Source organism: Onychomys torridus, chromosome 18 (genome assembly GCF_903995425.1).
Source record: "Onychomys torridus chromosome 18, mOncTor1.1, whole genome shotgun sequence".
NCBI lineage: Eukaryota > Metazoa > Chordata > Mammalia > Rodentia > Cricetidae > Onychomys > Onychomys torridus.
The window spans coordinates 43,909,171-43,929,193 of NC_050460.1; the positions used below are offsets into that span (position 1 = coordinate 43,909,171).

The window sequence follows — 20,023 nt, forward strand, 5'->3', positions numbered from 1 at the left end:
ATGCCATGCTACAGAGGACAAATAGAGGAGGCTGATTTTCTCCTCCCACCATGTGAGTCCTGGGGATTGAACTCAGGTCACCAGGCTTACTGGCACACACCTCTACATACTGTGCCATCTTGCTGGCTTTAGTTTCCTACAGTGTCCTCCAGTATGTTATGACTGAGGTGTTTCACACATAGACTATGGCATTCAGAGTGCTCAGTCCTAAAAGAGACTGTTCCTGCCTTCCTCTGTCATCCTTTCTTTTTCTTTCTTTTTTTTTTTTTAATGCCTGTTTTATGTGCAGGAGTATTAAGGCTCATGCATACAGCCAGAAGAGATCGCTGGATCCCATGAGCTGTGAGCTGTCATGTGGGTGCTGTGGAACAACCCTGGGTCCTCAGGAAGAGCAGCCTGTGCTCTTAACTGCTCAGCCATCTCTCTGGCACTTCCGCTTTCGTTTTTCCGAAAATGGGACGTCTCTATCATCCCTCTACTACCCCTTCAAGGCCCAGGGAACACCACCTAAGAGCTAGAGGATGGAGAGGAGCATTACAAAGCGTGGTCCTCCGGATACGACGCTGCCATCGCCATCGCGAACACACAGCGGCTGCCATGACCTCAACAAGTTTGCACACTGTATTCAAGACGTGAGATTAGGAGGAGGCTAGTGGGGGAGGGAAAGGGGGATGGCAGAAATGGAAGGGGGTGAGAGACAGAGAGAGAGAGTGTCATGGAGTGAATATGCCATTCTATCCGTGTATGAGGTTGCCAAAGAAGTTCTTAAAACCTGTAGAGTTAGAGTTAGGCCTTTTGTTTGTTTTGTTCTGTAAACTAGGCCTTACCTCGGAGTCTGGTCTGACCTAGAACTCACTATGTAGCTCAGGCTGGCCTTGAACTTGAGGTGACCCTCCTGATTGAGCTTTCCAAATGGTTATGGGTGTGAACCACCACTTGTGAACCACCACACCTACTCAGTGTATCAGTGGTTAAGAGCACTGGCTGCTCTTTCAGAGGACCTAGGTTCAATTTCCGGCAGTGAAGGTAATTAACAACCATATGTAATCCCAATGCCAGATGATCCGACATCCTTTTCCAGCCTCCGTGGGCACTGTATGCCCATGATACACAGACATATACGCACGTAAAACACCCCCACATGCATGCACATATATGCGTGCGTGCGTGCGTGTCTGTGTGTGTGTGTGTGTGTGTGTGTGTGTGTGTGTGTGTGTGTACACATCTCACATATCACAGGCTGGCCTGGAATTTCCTATGGAGTCCAAGCTAACCTCAAACCCATGATCCTCCTGCTTCTGCCTCTTCATGGCTTGGATGATAAGCATGTGCTGGTATGCTCACCTTAAACATTGCTCTTAGCACACATCATCCCAGAATGAATGAAGTAAGTGAGTTCGGGGTATTTTACTACAAAATCAGCTACATTATTTTTAAATGCTTGTATGTCAGCACCGCTGTCCTGTTTACCATCATTTTGCCACCCGAAGGTATTCCTCGGTGGAATGTGAGCACTAACCGCCCCAGGAAACGACCTCGTCTCCGAAGGTAGGACACAGGAATAAGACGATGCTGAGTGTTGACAATGTCCATGCCTTCTGGGTTCCTGCCATCCGAGGCTGCCGACCTCACACTTATCTTGCTCTGTCCCTGAGGACGCCGGAACTGCAGACCGGAAGTATGAACATCAAACAGGTTGAGGAAGAGGGGTCAGGAGCCGGGAAGTGCCGGGAACACCAGCTATCACTGCGCTGTCCTAGGAGCTAGGGGACTCACAGTCAACGACCCCGTCATCTCACTGGGCACGTGTTAGGTCAGCGGGTGGTGCTCAAACGCACATGGCTGAGAGGAAAGAGCCCCGGAAGGGGAGCAGGGGGCTTTGTGCATCCCTCTCCCATGGGCTGAGGCAGCTCATGAATGAGCCTTATGCTCTTTCTCTCACGTCTTCTAATTTTCTAAAACACACCTTCAAATTGTTTGGGTCAAGAGGCTTAACCTCTGGATGAAGCCAGTTCTAAAGAGTCCGGAGAGGTTGATGGTGCAGGTGCACACCTGTAATGCCAGCTCTCTGGAGTGCAAGCAGGAGGATTAGGGATTTATGCCCACCTTTTTCATTTGTTTCATTCGTGTGTGTGTGTGTGTGTGTGTGTGTGTGTGTGTGTTCAATATAATATGGAGTTCAAAGCTGGCCTGGGCTACATGAGACCCCATCTAAAAAAAAAAACAAAAAGCAAAAAACCTCAGCACACAAACAAACCACTAAACAAAACTATACCCCTCCAATCAGTTCAGGGTCAGTTCAGGTTTACAAAGATGCACAGTGAACCCACTAAGCCAATTACACGCTTTTTTAGTCACTGTTACATGAGCCCCCCTACCCCGCCCCTAAGGGTTAGTAAGTGTGGTTGCCAAGGAAACCACCTGAAAGGCCCACCACAGGGTAAACATGTCCTGTAGATATGCCCTGTGCCAAATAGACAGGAGCACCCTCCCAAACACACTTGCACCACACACACACACACACACACACACACACACACACACACACATCTTTTTAATTAATACCAGAATAGTTAGTCTTGCAAGATAATGCTACCTAGAGGCTCCCCAGGATGAATCGAGACCAATCAGACCCTGCCCTAAAATTAGACATTAGGATCAGTAATAGCAGCAAGTGACTTTAGGGATGCTTGAAATACTCACGAAGACAAATTAGCTGGGTAAAGAAAATCAAGGTGAGATGCCACAGGGAAATTGGTTGTAGACTTTTTTTTTGTTTTGTTTTGTTTTCGAGATAGGGTTTCTCTGTGTAGCTTTGCTCCTTTCCTGGAACTCACTTGGTAGACCAGGCTGGCCTCAAATTCACAGAGATCCCCCTGGCTCTGCCTTCCGAGTGCTGGGATTAAAGGTGTGCACCACCACCGCCCGGCGGTTGTAGATTTTTTTAAAGGCTCCTAAATGCAAGACTTCCTTTTGCAGCTTCTGGCTTCCTGTTAGTGACAGAGCTGGGGAAGCAGAGCCAGGAGAGTCTATCTGTGAGATGACCACCTCACAGGCTTTCCCTGGGACTAGAAGGTTCTTGGTGCTGGAGAACATACCTCCTCAGACAGGCCTGCTGTCTTCAAACAGGCAGGTGCCTACCTGTAGGGTCCCTGGAATTTGCCAGGGCTGAGACACCCTGCCTGTTGCTAGAACCCACAGGTGAAGTGAGGAGGGCTGCTGGGAGCTGGCAGGGTCCCAAGTCCTCTGGGAAAGGAAGCCTCTCACCTCCTGACTGGAGAGCCCCTGCACCCTGAGACCACCCCTCCCTAGGCTTACCTGTGCCTTACTTATATAGTCAGCAGAGATCACCCTAACTTCCTCTTTCACCAGGTTTCCTCACTTTATTCTTGGAAGAGGGAAGAGTTTAAAGTTTCAGTTTTGTGTTCACAGCTTGTGAACTTTAAGTCTGGGGTGGGTCTACAGCTGTAGTTCTCAGTGTGGGTCATGATCCCCCTCCCCCACCACCAAAAAAGAAACAAACAAAGACCATCAGAGAACACAGTAACAAAATTGCAGTTATGAAGTAGCAATGAAAATAATTTTATGGTTGGGGGTCACCACAACACGAGGAACTGTACTAAAGGAACTGTACTAAAGGGTCGCAGCTTTAGGAAGGTTGAGAACTGGTGGTCTAGGAAAAAAGACCCATCCGTGGGAGGCTCCAATTCCATCTGCCTACTAGTTAATGTTTACCCTTGTTTACCGTCTGCTCTCAAACAATTTGGCTTCCATCAGGCAGAGCTCAAGGGTACAATCTACTCTCTTTGTTTACATGTTTGAAGAAAACACTGACTGGCTGGCCCAATCTCACTATGTAACAGTAGGAACCTCCCAGGGTCCCCCTGGGGAGTTCCTACACTCAAAGCCGCACAAGGGATCCCTTCAAGAAAGTCCTGAGGTGCAGCTGGTCCACAGCAGAAGTACCCAGGGCATGTGACCTCCCTTCAGTGGTCCTTTGACCAGGATAGTTGTAAGCACACCCATGGGGAACCAGGAAATACCTCGTCAGACTCCTAATGAACATCATTGGGGCATGCCAGGAAGGAGAGCTGGGAGTCTACTGTTCCAGGATCTGGTTTTGGGTTCATAAGGGCAATTCGATTTTGTAGACAATTCAGGACAAATAATAAATTGCAGCTCTCCCTCAAAAACAGGTAATAGACTCTCACTGGCGTTGTCCAGGAACTGCCATATTTCAGGGACTTTATGCCTTTGAGACTTTTTTTTTCCTATGTCAAAAATTGGTATTCATGGTGCAACCTGTGTCATCATGGGATCAACAAGACACGGTGTGACGGGTTGCGATTGAGAAGGAAACCATACAGATGTTGTGGAATTTATACATCCCTGTCCTTAAATGTTTTCCATGGTACCAAAACAAAGGTAGTAACTACCCCAAGCACCCTGGCCTGGGACACCTCAGAGAGGGCCCCTCCTCCCCCTTCTCGCCCCACCCCCAACTCGTTCCCACAGCATTCTGGGAAAGCTGGGGAGCATTTGATCTCTGCTGGGCCCAACCACTGCTATGGTAGCCATCTCATGATGGCTCAGGTCTTCAAACTATCTTTTTTCTTTTTCTTTTCCTTCTTTTCGTGTGTGTGTGTGTGTGTGTGTGTGTGTGTGTGTGTGTGTGTGTGTATATGTATGTGTGCATGTGTATGTATGTGGTGTGTGTGTGTGTGTGTGTAAGGGTTCATTTACAAGTTCATGTACAAGTGTGTGTATGTGCATGTGGAGAACAAAGGTCAACATTAGAACTCTTTCCTTGATTGTTCTCCACCATATTGGTTTGGTTTTTTTGTTTGTTTTGTTTTGCTTTGCTTTTTGGTTTTTCGAGACAGGGTTTGTCTGTGTAGCTTTGCGCCTTTCCTGGAACTCACTTGGTAGCCCAGGCTGGCCTCGAACTCACAGAGATCCGCCTGGCTCTGCCTCCCGAGTGCTGGGATTAAAGTCATGCACCACCACCACCCGGCCACCATATTGTGTTTGAGACAGGGTCGCTCACTGAATCTGGAGCTCACTGATAAAGCCTAGCTGGTGAATGAGCCCCAGGGATCCTCCTGTCTCCACTTTCCCAGTGCTGGGATTACATGCCTGGCTTTTGACATGGGTGCTGGGGTCGTGGTAACTCAGGCCCTAAAGCTTGGGTGGCAAAGATATTACTGATTGAGATCTCTCTAGGGGCCCCAAATGTCCTCCTTTTGATGATACTTGACTGTGGCAAAGTGGGGTTCTTGAGTGGGTTCTCAAACTGTGGGTCTCCATCTCCCCCACAGGGGTAGCATATCAGATATTTACATTATGACTCACAATGGTAGCAATGAAATAATTTTATGGTTAGGGGTCACAACCTGAGGAACTATATTAAAGGGTCACTGCATTAGGAAGGTTGAGAACCACTGCTGTAAATAAAGCTGCCAGGGGAAAGTCAATACAGGAAGAAAATGAGGCTGGCAGTGTCCAGTCCTATTCTACCTCCTGAGAGCATGTGCAGTACCCCAGAGGTGCACGTGTCTTAGCAGTCACTCATGTGGTTAAGGCATACGGGTTATTAAAATCTTCCAACTCAACCACTTAATAAAAGGAACCAACAGGCGTCTCTCCTGCAATAGTAGCCTCACTGGGGCCTCTGGGAGCTATGGAAGTCCTGGATGCCTGTGTCTGGCTCATTGCACACCAGCTTAAACATGTATAGACAGGCCTCGGCTTACAGGGGTTCTTGATTTTTTTTTTTTTTAACTTGACAGAGGTATATGCTAGACAGATGCATTTGGTAGAAACTACACCCTCAGTTTGGCACCTTAATCTTACATGCAAACAATAATGCAGCTTGATGCTTGCTTGTGTTTCTGGGCTGTGGCGGGCTACAGTTCACAGCTTGCCATGTGGTCACAGGGCAGAAGGAACCAGTGCTGTACGGTGCTGCTGAACGGGAGCTCTGGAGAGTGTAGGTGAATTCAATGCTTTTCATGTCTTCAATTTACTACTAGGGCTACTGGGGCATAACCCATTTGTAAGATGTCAAACACCTGTAGTTACGTCTTGTTCAAGGTCCTAAGGATGGAAGCCAGGGCTCCAGATGTGCTAAGTGAGCATCCTAACACTGAACAACACCCCAGCCCCATGGCTTTGTTATATGTGGGTTTCTGTTCTAAAGACACCTATTTAACACATATTACTACGTCACTAACATTGCCCTTATTGTCTGCAGTACTGTAACTTGTGCCTCAGAAAGGCTTGTGTAAATCAGTGTGGAGAATCTTCAAAAAATCTCATCAAGGAGACTCCTCTTGGCAACAGACAGGGATCATTACGGAAAATTACAACCAATGAAAGCGAAGACTGTGGATCTCAGTTCCAATGGATACATCTATAACCATAATTCCTACACCTTGCTGGGTGATGGTGGCGCACACCTTTAATCCCAGCACTCGGGAGGCAGAGGTAGGCGGATCTCAGTGAGTTCAAGGCCAGCCTGGTCTATAGAATTCCAGGACAGCCAGGGCTACACAGGGAAAGCCTGTCTTGAAAAACCAAAACCAACCAACCAAACAAACAAACAAACAATTCCTATACCTAAGGCTCAGAGATCTCGTAAAAGAGGGGGTGGGAAGATTATAAGAGCCAGAGGATCAGGGAGTGTACTGTGAGGTTGTGTCTCCTACAAATATCAGAAGCTATGCCCATGAAGTCTCATCAGCATGATTGACTACCATGACCTGAACAAGGACAACTCTAAGAGACATCCCAAAGCAGAAGAGGGAAAGCTCATGAACTCTATATGAAGAACCACAGGTAACTAAGGGAGGCGGAGAGTGGTAGAAACAGTGTTCCCCAGGGAAGAGTCCAACAATGGGTTTTCCAATACTGAATGGCCAGCCCTAAAAACATACATATAGGGGACATTACACAGACTGATGATTAGATTGTTTTTATGCATTTAGCAATACATATGTACACACATACATACTCAACAACAATTAAAGAAAAAGAGGCTGTGAATTTGAAATAGATCAGGGTGAGAGGTAAATGGGAGGAAAGGGAAGGGGGAAATGATGTAATTATATTATAATCACATAAAAAAAAACTAAGTAGAGTAGTGGTGGAGCATGCCTTTAGTTCCAGCATTCAGGAGGCAGAGGCAGACGGATCTTTGTGAGTTTAAGGCCAGCCTGGTCTGCAGAGTGAGTTCCAGGATAGCCAGGGCTACACAGTGAAACCCTGTCTCTAAAAACCAATCAATAAACAAACAAACAAACAAATGAAAATAATGAACCTATTAATAAAAATGATCTCACTCTCTTCATGATACCATTGTTCAATTGGAAGACAGTTGAATTTGGCTTCTTCACCAACACATTCATTTCTAAACTGATTTGCCAATGAGATTTGTTAAGTTCTTAAATGAAAATGACATTTTCAAACTGTGTATACCAGCTTGAAATATTGTAATACCAGCATTGGGACGTGGAGGCAGGAGGACCAAGAGTTCGTTGTCATCGTTAGCTCTGTAGTGAGTTCTGGGCCAACCTGGGCTACCTGATAGTTTGTCTCTAAACTGGGCACCTGAAAGACGGCGCAGTGGCTGGAAGTGCTTGCCACAAAGCTTGACAACCCGAGTTCCATCTCATCATTTCCAGCACATAAATAAATAAGTATGTGATAAACAGTTGCTATATCAGAAGAAAAAAAAGAAACCTCCGGTGCCCCATGTAAATGACTATTTTTCAAAACAGTTACACATCTTCCAAAGGGCATTTAAATTTCTTTCTATCTATGTTACTTCTTTAAAAACAAACTTCTTTTATGTGTATGGGTGTTTTGTCTACACGTGTGTCTGTGCACTATGTGTATGCAGTACCTGCAAAGGCCAGAAGAAGGTGTCAGATTCCCTGGGACTTGAGTTACAGATAGCTTTAACAAAGAGCAGCCATGTGGGTGCTGAAAATTGAACCTAGGTCCTCTGGAAGAGCAGCCCAGTACTCTTAAGGATTGAGCCATCTCTCCAATCCCCTTAGTTTGCTTCTTTTTGAGATAGGATTTTGGGGCGTGTGTGTGTGTGTGTGTGTGTGTGTGTGTGTGTGTGTGTACACAGAACCCAGATAGCAACTGGTCATGCTAGGCAAATGCTCCACCAATGAGCTACATCCTCAGTGTCCTCAGCTGGAGGCTCTTATGAAGACTGGAGGCAGGAGAGAGAAAGGATGGGGGCTGGATGCTGTCGCTGCAGCCATCATGTCCCAGGTGATGTCTGTTCATGTGTCTACACCATTTTGCCAAGGGACCTAGACCTGAGACTGTTAAAGCGTCCTTTTGTGACCCTTTGCTTCAGAACTATACAAATCAAACACTCACCTGTCTTATCCAGAAGAAAGAAATAAGAGGTTGCATTGCTTTTTAATGATGAAAATGAATTAAAAAACCACAACCCTCTAAATACTGGTGGGTTTTTTTGTTTGTTTTGTTTTTTGAGACATTTTCAAACGTGAAACTTCCAGCGCTGTCCCCCGTGGATCAGTGGACTGTGTGAAAATTCAGTTAGTACCTGTGGCATTTCCCTCCTCTGTGGTATTATGCGGCAGAATAGTGTAGACTGTAAATATTTATGAAAAAATGAAGCAGACGCCACCACGAAACAGCTTTTCTCTGTCAGTTCAGAACTGTCTTCTGGGAGAATCAAATGAGATAAAATAGGACTACACAGGACATAAAGGAATCCAATATAAATATACTAACTATATGCAGAGCTGTGTCTTAAAGGGGATGAAATAGGGAACAGGGCCTCCTGACAGCTTCCCACCCAACAGTTCTAATGCATTTTGGTGTCGTATCCTGAGCACTGTATTAAGACAATAATGGTATGTTAGCATTATTCTGTAGCTATAAAAACCATTTTCAGGGATACAAGCTAAACCACTAGCTCTATTACACATCCATTTAGGAACTCTGAGGGCAAGCTATCACTGCACAAGTAATACTTTCCACCCCATTTTCTTCCAGGGCCATCTCCAAGTGACTAGAACAGTCAATAATTTCATTGTCACCTATGTTAAAATACACTACCAATTTATCATGTAAAAAGCAACACTAAATGCAGTTTTATCAAAATGACAGGAGGATCAAATTAACCAAATTAACCAACCATGAACATGAAAAGCAAGCATTAATCCAATTGATTTTAATGATACTATTGAAAAACAAATCACTCCCTTTTTTAAAAAAAAAAAATGCATTTCCATTCATGTTGTGGATTGGGAAGCTTGTGTGCTCTTTGTAATTTAGAGGCAGAGAATTAGGGCCACCTGGGTCATTCCAGGGGCTATCAGGAGAGATGAGGCATCATGTGAGTGAATTTGTGGGGGGGGGCACGTGTGTGTGCATATATGCATGCACGTCTGTGGGTATGTGTGTGCACACATGCATGCAAGTGTGTGGGTATGTGTGCACAAATACATGTGGAAACCAGTTAACTTTAGGAACTGTAGTCTTAATTTTTGAGACCCACACAGTCTTCTGGTCCAGGGCTCACCTACTTGATGAGGCTGGCCGCCCAGCAAACCTCAGGGATCTACTTGTCTCCACCTCCCTAGCACAAGGATTACGTGCATACACCACCAAGCCAACTGTTTGTTTTTTTTTTAAAAGGATGTATTTATTTTTATTTTATGTGTATGGGTGTTTGGTCTGCACGTATGTCTATACAACGTGTGCATGCCCATGGAGGCCAGACGAAGGTGTTGGATCCCCTGGAACTGGAGTTACAGACAATTTTGAGCTGTCATGGGGATGCTGGGAATCAAAATCAAACCCAGGTCCCCTGGAAGAGCAACAAGTGCTCTTAACCTCTGAGCCATCTCTCCAATCCCAACCCTGATTTTTTTGGTGTGGGTTCTGGGGATTAAAACCAGGTCCCATGCTTGCACTGTGAATACTTCACTGACTGAGCCCTTTCCCCAGCTGCAGGCCATGACTTTTAACACATTTTTTTCTTGTCTTTGTTTAACCCAAGCTATGGTTTTCCTTTTATATACACACACACACACACACACACACACACACACACACACACAGATACGGTTTTCTTAAACAAGAGAAAGGCAGAAATTGTTGCTGTGTTTATCTCTTCCCAGCGATCCATATCCTGTTTTAATATAAATACACTTGGCCCTTAGTGGTACAAATTGGATGAAAGATGGCTAGTAACTTACTTTTTTTTTTTTTTAATCTGAGTTAAAAATGCACCCCAGAAGAAAGTCAACCAGAAAATGAGCTAGTTTGCCTTTTGGATTTATTTGCTTATTATTAGTGTGTGTATTCAAGGAGTCAAGAGGAAGGTCTCTATAGAGTCTGTTTTCTCTTCTGCTTTTCACATGGGTTCCCGAAGCTCAGGTCATGAAGCTTGCAAAGGACAGTCAGTGCCTTTACCCACAGAGCATCCCACTAGACCTGAATCTATTTACTGACAGAAAACAGCAACAACTGTTAGGATCCTGCCCTCACTTCTGCACATGCACAGCTCTGGGTCCTGTGTCTTCTGTCATTGGGGTCGCTGGCAACTATGAATGCACGGTGTGGTCACACAATCTTCTCCTTAGAAAAAGTCTGATGCGTGGACCCCACCCTCTCTCTCTGTTCCCCGTTCTGCTCTGCTCACGCCATCTTTCTCTCTCTAGGCCTGGCTCTCCTCTCTCCTATCCCTTCCTCCCTTCCAATAAAGTTCTCTGTAACTCTGGTAGTCGTGGCCGTGGCTAGGTGACTTTTCCTCCAGTAACCAGCACCAGCACCGATACCAGCGCCCTTCATCCTTTCCACAACAACAAACAAACAAAAGAAACAAAACTAACCCTCCAGTGTTAGACTAGCAACTGCTTGCTTTCTAAGGATGGACAGATAGGATTTGTCTGGGTTAACTGTCCTGTTTTCCTCAGAATCTGATCGATTCCAACTAGTAATGGCGTTTCTTGCAAGCAGCGTCCTTTGGGTTTCTCGAGGAAGTGGATTGGTGCTGAGTCAAGATCAGCTGCTCAGGGCTTGGGGTGACGGTCCCAGGCCACTGTGCTACCTGACCCACACACCTGACATCTGCTCTCACTCAACAGTCTGACTAACCCAGGCAGCAGCTGTGGAGCCCCCTCTCCCACGCCTCTCCTACCCACACCTCCCCCTTCTCTCTTCCCCTTCTCTCAGGTGTGGCTGGGGCTTTTCCCTCTGCTGCAGCATTCTGTGCGGATGGCAGGCGGCAGATTACAAGGTGAGCCCCCGCCCCCACCCCGTAGCCCCCAAATGCTGGCACCAGGGAAGCTCCCACTGTTCTTGTCAGGTCATTCCCTCTGCCGCCTCATGGAGACCCAATGGTGGTATTGGGTGACCCCAATGGTGGTAGAGCCCTGGACTATTTCTTACTGACCATCTGTGAGTCAAATCAGTAGACTCTTTAAAACTTTTCTAAACCCTGAACACAGGAGCCCGCCAGGCCCTCACCTGTTACAATCGCTGACACCAGGAAAAGCTGACAGCATCCAGGGAGCTTTCTTTTGAAGTCACTGTTATGCCGCTTGTGATAATCACAGAAAAGAAAATCTGTGTCGCCGCCCAGAACAGTCTGGTCTCCACCCACCAGGGCAATGATACCCTGTGTCAATCAGAGAACAGCTAAAGGAAACGTTCTGTTTAGGTTGATGGCTCAGTCTGCAAGAATGAGGTCCAGAGTTTGTATTCCCAGAACCCACGGACGCACTGGCATGAGTCTATACAATTCTAGCATGGAGAGGTAGAGACAGGAAGATTCCTGGGGTTCCCTGGCCACCCAGCCTCGCCTTTTCTTAAAAAATCAGGCAGTGAAATTGGACAGTGGTGGCATGCCTTTAATTCCAGCACTCAGGAGGCAGAGGCAGGAGGATCTCTGTGAGTTCGAGGCCAGCCTGGTCTACAGAGCAAGTTCCAGGACAGGCTCCATAGCTACAGAGAAACCCTGTCTCAAAAACAAAAACAAAAACAGGTGGTGAGCTACACGTCTTTATTCTCAACAGCAGGGAAGGCAGACACAATCTCTCTGAGTTCAAGAACAGCCTAGTCTACATAGTGAGTCCCAGGCCAGGCAGGACACATAGAGAGCTCTTGTCTCAGAAAACCAAAACAACAGAAGAAGAGTTACAGGGCTGGGGCTGGGGCTGGGGCTGGGGCTGGGGCTGGGCCTGGGGCTGGTAAAGGCACTTGATGCCAAGCCATCTGCAAGTTGTCCCCTGACCTACACACACTCACAGATACACAGACACACACACACAAGACACAGACACACACACACACACACACACACCCCTTCGTCCTCCACATACATACTCACACGTGTATACCTACAAACATGCAATCATACCTACACCACATGTGCACACAGACACAGAATCCAGCTGATAGTAGGCAGAAGAATACATGAATTGACTATCTCTTGGTTGAAATTCTGTAAGAGTAATCAATATGTAACTTTCCTGTGCTGATGGGGAATGTGCTGAATTATCCTTTGACCTAAACATTTATACCATCTATCACAGAAGCTCTTGGACTTGACCTCTCTGTGGGTCTCACCACTATTTAATTTTATGCGTTATTGAGCAGCAAGGGTTGTAGAAAATACGAGTTAGATTGTTCTGTACATATATCACGTAGGGTACTGCCCGACAAGCATGGGCCTGGGGTACAGAAGCATCGTATTTGACCTTATTATGTTTTTGCCTAATTCTCATAGAAACAACCAAATTTAAGCATCTGAACTATTTCCCTAGAATGGCGTCTAGTATCCAGAAACAACCCTCAAATCTTGAGGCAGACTGGCTAAGGCTGGCAAGATGGCTCAGTGGGTAAGGGTTCCTGTTGCCAAGCTGTGATCCCTGAGGAAAGAGGGCAGTGGCTCCTGCCAACTGTCCTCTGTCCCCTGCAAGTATGTTCTCTACATACTCAGTGGCACACGTGTGCAGTAGCATGTGCACACACACCTACATAAATACACACAATAAATAAATGATAAGATTAAAAAAAAAAAGACTCTTGTGACATCAGGGAATTAGCTGAAGTGATGTCCCCAGGCTGGTGGTCTGTGTGTATGTCTGGCACCTATTTATGTCAGAGTGTGGGAATTTCGATTTGAATTACTTACTCCATCCAAGGTCCAAATTGGCAATGCCAGTCAAATAAATCAGGCAAAGTATGATGGATGCTGAGATGGATAAAGGAACAGAGAGGGCTTCGGAGACATCATCAGATTTATCTCACTTAATACTGCGATACGACAGTTGAATGCAGAGCGCTATGTGCTCCGTCGGATTCTCTTTATGTTTCATTTGTCACAGCATGGGAGGGGTTTCCCGGCAGCGATGCAAATTAAGTTTTATAAATAAAAATTTTCATACTTCAAAAAAATCTGCATAAATCAGCACAGAATCACTGGGATATTAGGAGCACTTTTTTATTTTTATTTTTATTATTTTTTTAATACATGGATAGACCATGTTGGCGGGCTTCCTGGGATGTAGTCCCTTGGCACCTCCTCCTCAGCCTTTACTTCCTTTCCTGAAGGGTAAGGGATAGTCACATCGGCTGTCTGTGGCGCAGTGGTCAGAACTAAATAAGTTCATTCATACCAAGTGCTCAGAATAGAACCTGGCCGGCAGTCCACAGGCCATCAATACGAACTTAAGTTCTTGCATTTTAATTTATTACACTATTTGTTTGTGCACATGTGTGCACTTGTGTGTGTGTGTGTGTGTGTGTGTGTGTGTGTGTATTCATGCATGGGGAGTACAGAGGATAACCTGCGGGGCCTGGGTCTCCCCTTCCTCCATGGGATCAGTCAGGTCATCAGATTTGGTAGCAAGCTCCTTTACCAGAGCCAGCTCACTAGCCCCTCAACATGATTTGTTTCCTCGAAAGAAGCTATTACAAAAAATTTTTAATTACATTTATTTGTTCAGTATGTGTGTGTGTGTGTGTGTGTGTGTGTGTGTGTGTGTGTTAGTGCATGCTGCTGTCTTTGTGTGGCATTCAGATGTCAGCTTTCAGGAGCCAGGAGAAGACTCACCACAGCTACCCTGTCTGTGTACACCTCACCTGGAACGCCCCACCCTCCAGTTCCTGGATTGCTTTCTTCTCTCCATTGCACCCCTGGCAACACCCTGTCCAGTAGTAAGGACACAGTCGATACTCAATAAGTATTCCTGAGGTGAGTGAATAATTTAAAAGCAACCACTTACATGTCTTGCTTCGAAAGCATGTTTAAACCCATCAAGATGCCTAGGTAGGGAAGGGTGACTGCGGCAAAGCCTAAGGACCTGTGTTCTATCCCCAGAACCCGTGAGAAGGAGAAAGCTCAGGATAACTGACTCTTGGGAAGCTGTCTTCCAACCCCCCCCCCCCCCCCCCCCCACACTGAAACATAGTATGAATGTTTTTGTTTTGTTTTGTTGTTGTTTTTCGAAACACGGTTTCTTTGTAGCTTTGGAGCCTGTCCTGGACTAGCTCTGTAGACCAGGCTGGCCTCGAACTCACAGAGATCCACCTGCCTCTGCCTCCCGAGTGCTGGGATTACAGGCATGCGCCACCACCGCGGCTGTATGAATGTCTTTTAAACCTTTTACAAACGCATTTTTTAGGTTTCCTTTTTTTTCCATTTTTGTCAAATGAAGTATCTTTTCAAAGACCCATCTTCCCATGGAATTTAATTCCCAAGAGAAACTCCCTGCCTTCCAGCTGCTGCTGAAAAGGCCAGCTTTCTGGCTGTTATGGGACCCGGGGCTGGGGGTGTGGCTCAGCTGACAGAGCATGAAGCTCTGGGGTTTAGTCTCAACGCTTCACAAACTTAGGTGTGGTCCTGAACGCATATAACCTGGGGACTCGGGAAGCAGAGGCAGGAGGATCAGGGGCTCTGTAGAGAGTTCAAGACCAACCTGGGCTACACGACACCCTGTCAGGAAACAGACAGCCCTGCCCCTTCCTCCTCTTTTATTCCCCACTTCCTCCTTAATGTCTCACGGACCTGTTTCGCAGAATCATTGTGATGAAAAGCCTTGTGAGTGTCTTTTGAGTTCACCCTTCAATGGGAAGCTGAAAGGCCTGGCCAGCCTTGCTGGGATGGCACATAAAGTTTTGGTGGAGGTGGAGGTGGTGAGGGAGCTCTTCTTGCCTCCTCACTCGACTGCTTCCACTCGATCCCACCACCTTCTCTAGGAAGCCTAGCCCTGTTCCTCCCTTCCGGCCTGAAATCTTCCTTTAAAAATTGCACCATTTTGCGGCTTTCATGCACATTATCTTATATCATTTCCAAATGACTAGTTGCATCTACCTGTCCAAGCAATCCATAAATTGCTTGGGTGATGCGTACAATGTCAAAGGTCACAACAGCCATGGCAGCTGTGAACCAAAGCTCTTCACAGTCCTTCAAATATCTTCTCTACACTTCCTACCTACTTATATGGTATTTTAATTTATAGAAATCTATGGTTTCATTTTGCATGTCTGCGATTTGTCCCTTTCTGTACTTATTAATAGCATGCCTTGGTGATCTTTCTCTGTATATATACATTGGCTCTTCTCTTTTAAACTGCTGTATAGTGTTCCAGAATGTAGACACGGAAGGGATTATGTAGCATCCCTTACTAGTGGCTGTTAAGGTGTTTTCAGGTTGGAACTACCACAACTCTGCCATAAATGTTCACACACACGGAGCACACAAGTCGGCTCCAGGAGGATACACACTAAGAAATGGAGTACTAGGCTCACAACTGCGAGGTAAAGTGCTTGCTGTCAAGCCTAAGAATTTGAGTTTGATCTCCAGGGCCCACCCACATCATGGAAGAAGAGAACCAACTTCAGTAAGTTGCCCTCTGACCTACACACACACATCACACACATCACACACACACACACACACACCACACACCACAAACACACACACACACACACACACCACACACACACACACACACACACTCACAAAATATAACACCATCAGAAGAAGAAACAAACGGCTACTTTATAGCATGCATATATTATATATTTAACAGTGCCCAGCTCAGGACTAGGGAGATGATGGTTCCTTGAGTAAATGTTCTTGTCACGAAAGCCTGAGTTCAAATCCCTGAACCCACGTCAGCTGGACGAGTAGGAAGAGTGTCTACAATCCCAGGAGATCTTCTGAGAAACGGGAGGCAGAGTCAGAATTGCCAGAAGCCCCAGGGCTTGCCTGGCCTATGAGGTGGGCGCAAAAGCAGAAAGCCTGTCTCAAGTACGGCGGAAGGCAAAGGCAGACACCTGGTATTGCTCTCTGACCTCTACGTGAGGACTGTAGCACATGCATGCCCATTCAGACACACAAACAAATGTCAACACACACACACAAACACACACACACACACACAATTTAATAATTAAAAAAAAAAAAAAGCCTAACTACCATCCACATTGTATCAGCACTCACACCTCTTGACAGTAGTAGGTACCCAATTTCCCAGGAGCATAAATGATAACACTTTCCCTTTGCATTGCCTGTATTTTTATTTTAGCACCTCCTAGGCCTTCGGTGGAATGCTCACTGACAGTGGGACCCTGGCTTCCTCGAATCCGTGTTGTTCTCTCTGATTGGATCTGTTTAGAGTCCATGCTCAGTGGATGCTGGCTGACGGATCCCTAGCCATCCCTGTCTTTTGCTGATCTCTACAATACACTTTTCAAAAGCACACACCAAGACGGCAACTAACTTTGAAGTTATTTCTCATGCATTTAAAAAAAAACAACAAAAAAAAAACCATTCTTAAGAGAATTCAACTTTTGCACGCGCCTCTCTGCAGGTATTGATATTTTCCATTTAAAGCTGTCTGCAACAGAATTCACCTCCTGCTTTCATAGCAGGAGGCAGAGAAAACAGGGCTTGGTTGTCTCTGCTATAGTTAGCAGGGGGTCCCACCCACTGGGGCACAGCAGACCACAGGCGCCAAATAAACCCTGGCAGCTAGGCAGAGAAGATGGAGTAGGGTCAGAATCTTTGGGACATTCTAGATCCACAAAGGCTAAGTTCTCTTAATGGAGTTCTGAAATGGCAGAAACTGTCAATCCCATCTGAAGGCTAAGGATGAGTGTGGATCCAGGTGAGGCAGAACCAGTGTTAGGGTGGGACAAACCAGAAGAGAGGAAGACAGTATTTTAAGAGGGAATTTGGATGCAGGAAAGAGATTTTGCTGATGTGAATTATTTTTATTAAGATGCAATTTCCTACACAGGGTTTCCAATATTTCAGTTCCTTCATTTCAGCATTTCTGAAAACCCAATGGCACAGTCGGCCGCCGGTCCTGCAGCTCTGAGCATTTAGTTCAGAGTTCCCTATGGTGTAAGGGACAACTTTCAGTCTGTTTGCAGACAGAGCGGACTGGTCGGGGACTAGGCACAGTTTAATTTGTTTTGAGACGACATAAGCGCAGACATTTTGCTCTGAATAACATCTCCTTTCCCCTTTACCAACTGAAGCGACTGCACAGCCCAGTGAGTGCAACTGTGTGCAACATAAACACGTGAGGAACCGCGGACGCCATTCACCACTCTGGATGGATCGCCCTGGGGCTCCTAGAGTGTGGGGCGTCCTGCTGTGAATTCCCCTGAAGCCAGGGCTGCCAGCTCACCTGGAGAACAGCTTTCCAGTCTGGGCTGGTTCCCACCGGTGGCGTCCCCCAACAGGCAGCGAACCACACTTTGGTTTTTCAGCCTCTTTCCACTAGCCCCTTCCATTCTCCACTCACCCAAGAGAACTATGGCCTAAAGACTGCAGCAATGGCCAGGCATAAATCAGGCCCACCAGTGGCCCACTTCACTCCCAGGCACAATGAGCAATGCACAGCACCTGGAGGAGGCGGCTCAATTAGCGTTTGGAGGGTTCGATGCCCCTTTGGCCATTGTTGAGAGGAACAAAGAGGGCAGGAGCTGAGGGCGCCCCCATGAGGAAAGGCGTGGAAAGACACCCTGGGGAGCGATCAGGAGGCTGGAGGGGCTGGGATGCGGTGCACCTGGATGGCGCTCTGGCAGCCGGGGAGGCAAGGCTAACTCCAAGCCGCGGCAGCGGGTGCAGCCTTTTCCTGACTTGACTTTGATTTCCCTCTTCTTGGTATTATTAATATTATCATTGTTATTTTCCCGCGCAAATTAAGCAGCTGGGACCGGCAGGGCGAGCCGCACAGGGGCCGCCATTTGCCGGTGGAAGCACCGAGCGCCCCGGAAAGGGAACCCGAGGGGGGAGTGCTCGGCCCCGCGTCCTCCTCCGCCGCAGCATCCCGGTTCCTCATCCGCGCCGCCCCGGCGCCTCCGCGTCCTCCTCCATTGTCAGCCCGCGCCCAGCCCGGCACCCCGGAGGCCCTGGTCGCGCGCCCTCGGCCCTGGCGAGCCTGCGTCCCCCGCCCGGTCCTCTCGGCGCCCGGGCGCCTCCCTCCTCCCTCCCCTGCGCCCTGAGCTCCGCATCCTCGAAGCCCTGAGCTCCCGGCACCGCCAGCCGGGCCGCTGGACCCCGCATCTCTGCATCCTCCCTCCCTGGCCCAGGGCGCCCCAGCCCCTCGCCGTCTGCGGGCATCGCGCGGCGTCTTCAGCAACCCCCCCCCCTTTTTTTTTTATCTCCCGAGGAAGCAAGTTGAGCAAATCGATTTATTAATTTCTGTGGCAGAGGTGGGTCGGTGACCGGGGTGCGCCCGCAGGGCTGCAGGGGGAGGCGCCGTGGCTCCCTTCGGCCCCTGCACTGCCCGGGCAGAGGGTTTTGTTTCCAGACCCCCGGCGCCCCCCGAAACAATGATGCCACGGGCATGGCGGGCTCACCTGGTGCTGCGCCGCGGGCTCCGGGCGCCCGGTGGCCTAGTGCGCGCCAATCCCCGGCCGCAGGTTCGGCCCGCGTGCCGCCGGTGTCGGGCAGGACCCTGCCTTTCTTGGGGTTGTATCTGTGCGTGTCAATGGCGGCAAGCGGCAGTTCTCCGGGCCGCGGATAGTAGCGGGGGGAGGAGGAGGAGGGAGAAGGGATTGCTCCTTCTCCACATAACCACCTCTAGGAGGAGTCGCTCAGCCTCATCCCCCGCCAGCCCAGGCTCCGCGACGGGTCCGGGGGCTTTCGTGGGGCTTGATGAGCTATTGTCCTTCTGCAGTGGTCACGATGGAACCACCGGGCCTGCGCCTCGCGGAGCCGTTGGCTGCGAGGATCCCGCTTCCCTAGAGCCCTGCACGGAGGCCTTGTGGTCACCAGCCACAGGCTCGGGTTAGCTCGACTCACCTTGGCTGGGAGAAAGAGGTGTGGGCGTTCATCTGCCGATTATGGGCTGAGAAGGTGAACGCAAAAAGCCCACTTTGGATGCAGCCTTGACCTGAAAATATTACCAAACACATTACTGTGTCGCGCACGGCGGCCACAGGAACCGAGAATTTATTATACTCCTGCCTGTCCGCTGTTTCTAAGCGAAGACCGAGCGAGAATCGGCTGTGTAGTGTTTGGAGGCACAGATATGTTTGCTCTTTGGTGGATGAAGACCGTATGCCCCAACATCATTTTTTTTTTTTTTTTAAATTGGGGTTTCTTTAATTTGCCGTCTCCTAACGGGGGCTGAGGTTAGCACAAGATAGGATCAGAAGGAGCAGTTGTTATTAGTTTCCAGAAAATTCATTGTGATGGCGGAGCGGTGGACAGTATCAGGTGACATTGGGCATGTGGAGCTGCTTGGTCCCTGGTGGAGACCATGGCTTTCTTTTATGCTCTGAAGCTTGTCAAGGGCACATGGCACCAAGGCCAGTCACCATATGCATTAACTTGAATGGACCATCCATGTGTTCCTCAGATTTCTCTTGGCTGAACCAGAGGCGTCTGAGAGGCAGGCAACCTTTTGATATCTGCAAATAAATAAATAAATAAATGAAGCGGAAACCCTCAGCATTGACCAAATGGACTTTCCCAAATCCGAGACCTTTACGATTCTTA

At 47.8% G+C, this 20,023-nt stretch overlaps 1 protein-coding gene across 2 annotated transcripts in view; it reads right to left on the reverse strand.

The window, feature by feature from the left end:
• LOC118569805 (core histone macro-H2A.2) overlaps positions 1 to 19,491 on the reverse strand; it is a 56,760-nt gene extending 37,269 nt beyond the window's left edge. Inside the window, exon 1 of one of the 2 annotated variants that reach the window (XM_036168058.1) lies at positions 18,880 to 19,286. The gene's annotated coding sequence lies outside the window, so the exon portion shown is untranslated. Of the gene's footprint in view, positions 1 to 18,879; positions 19,287 to 19,324 lie in introns of those variants that run through there. The other variant, XM_036168059.1, reaches the window with a different exon arrangement.
• Positions 19,492 to 20,023: the final 532 nt, after the last annotated feature.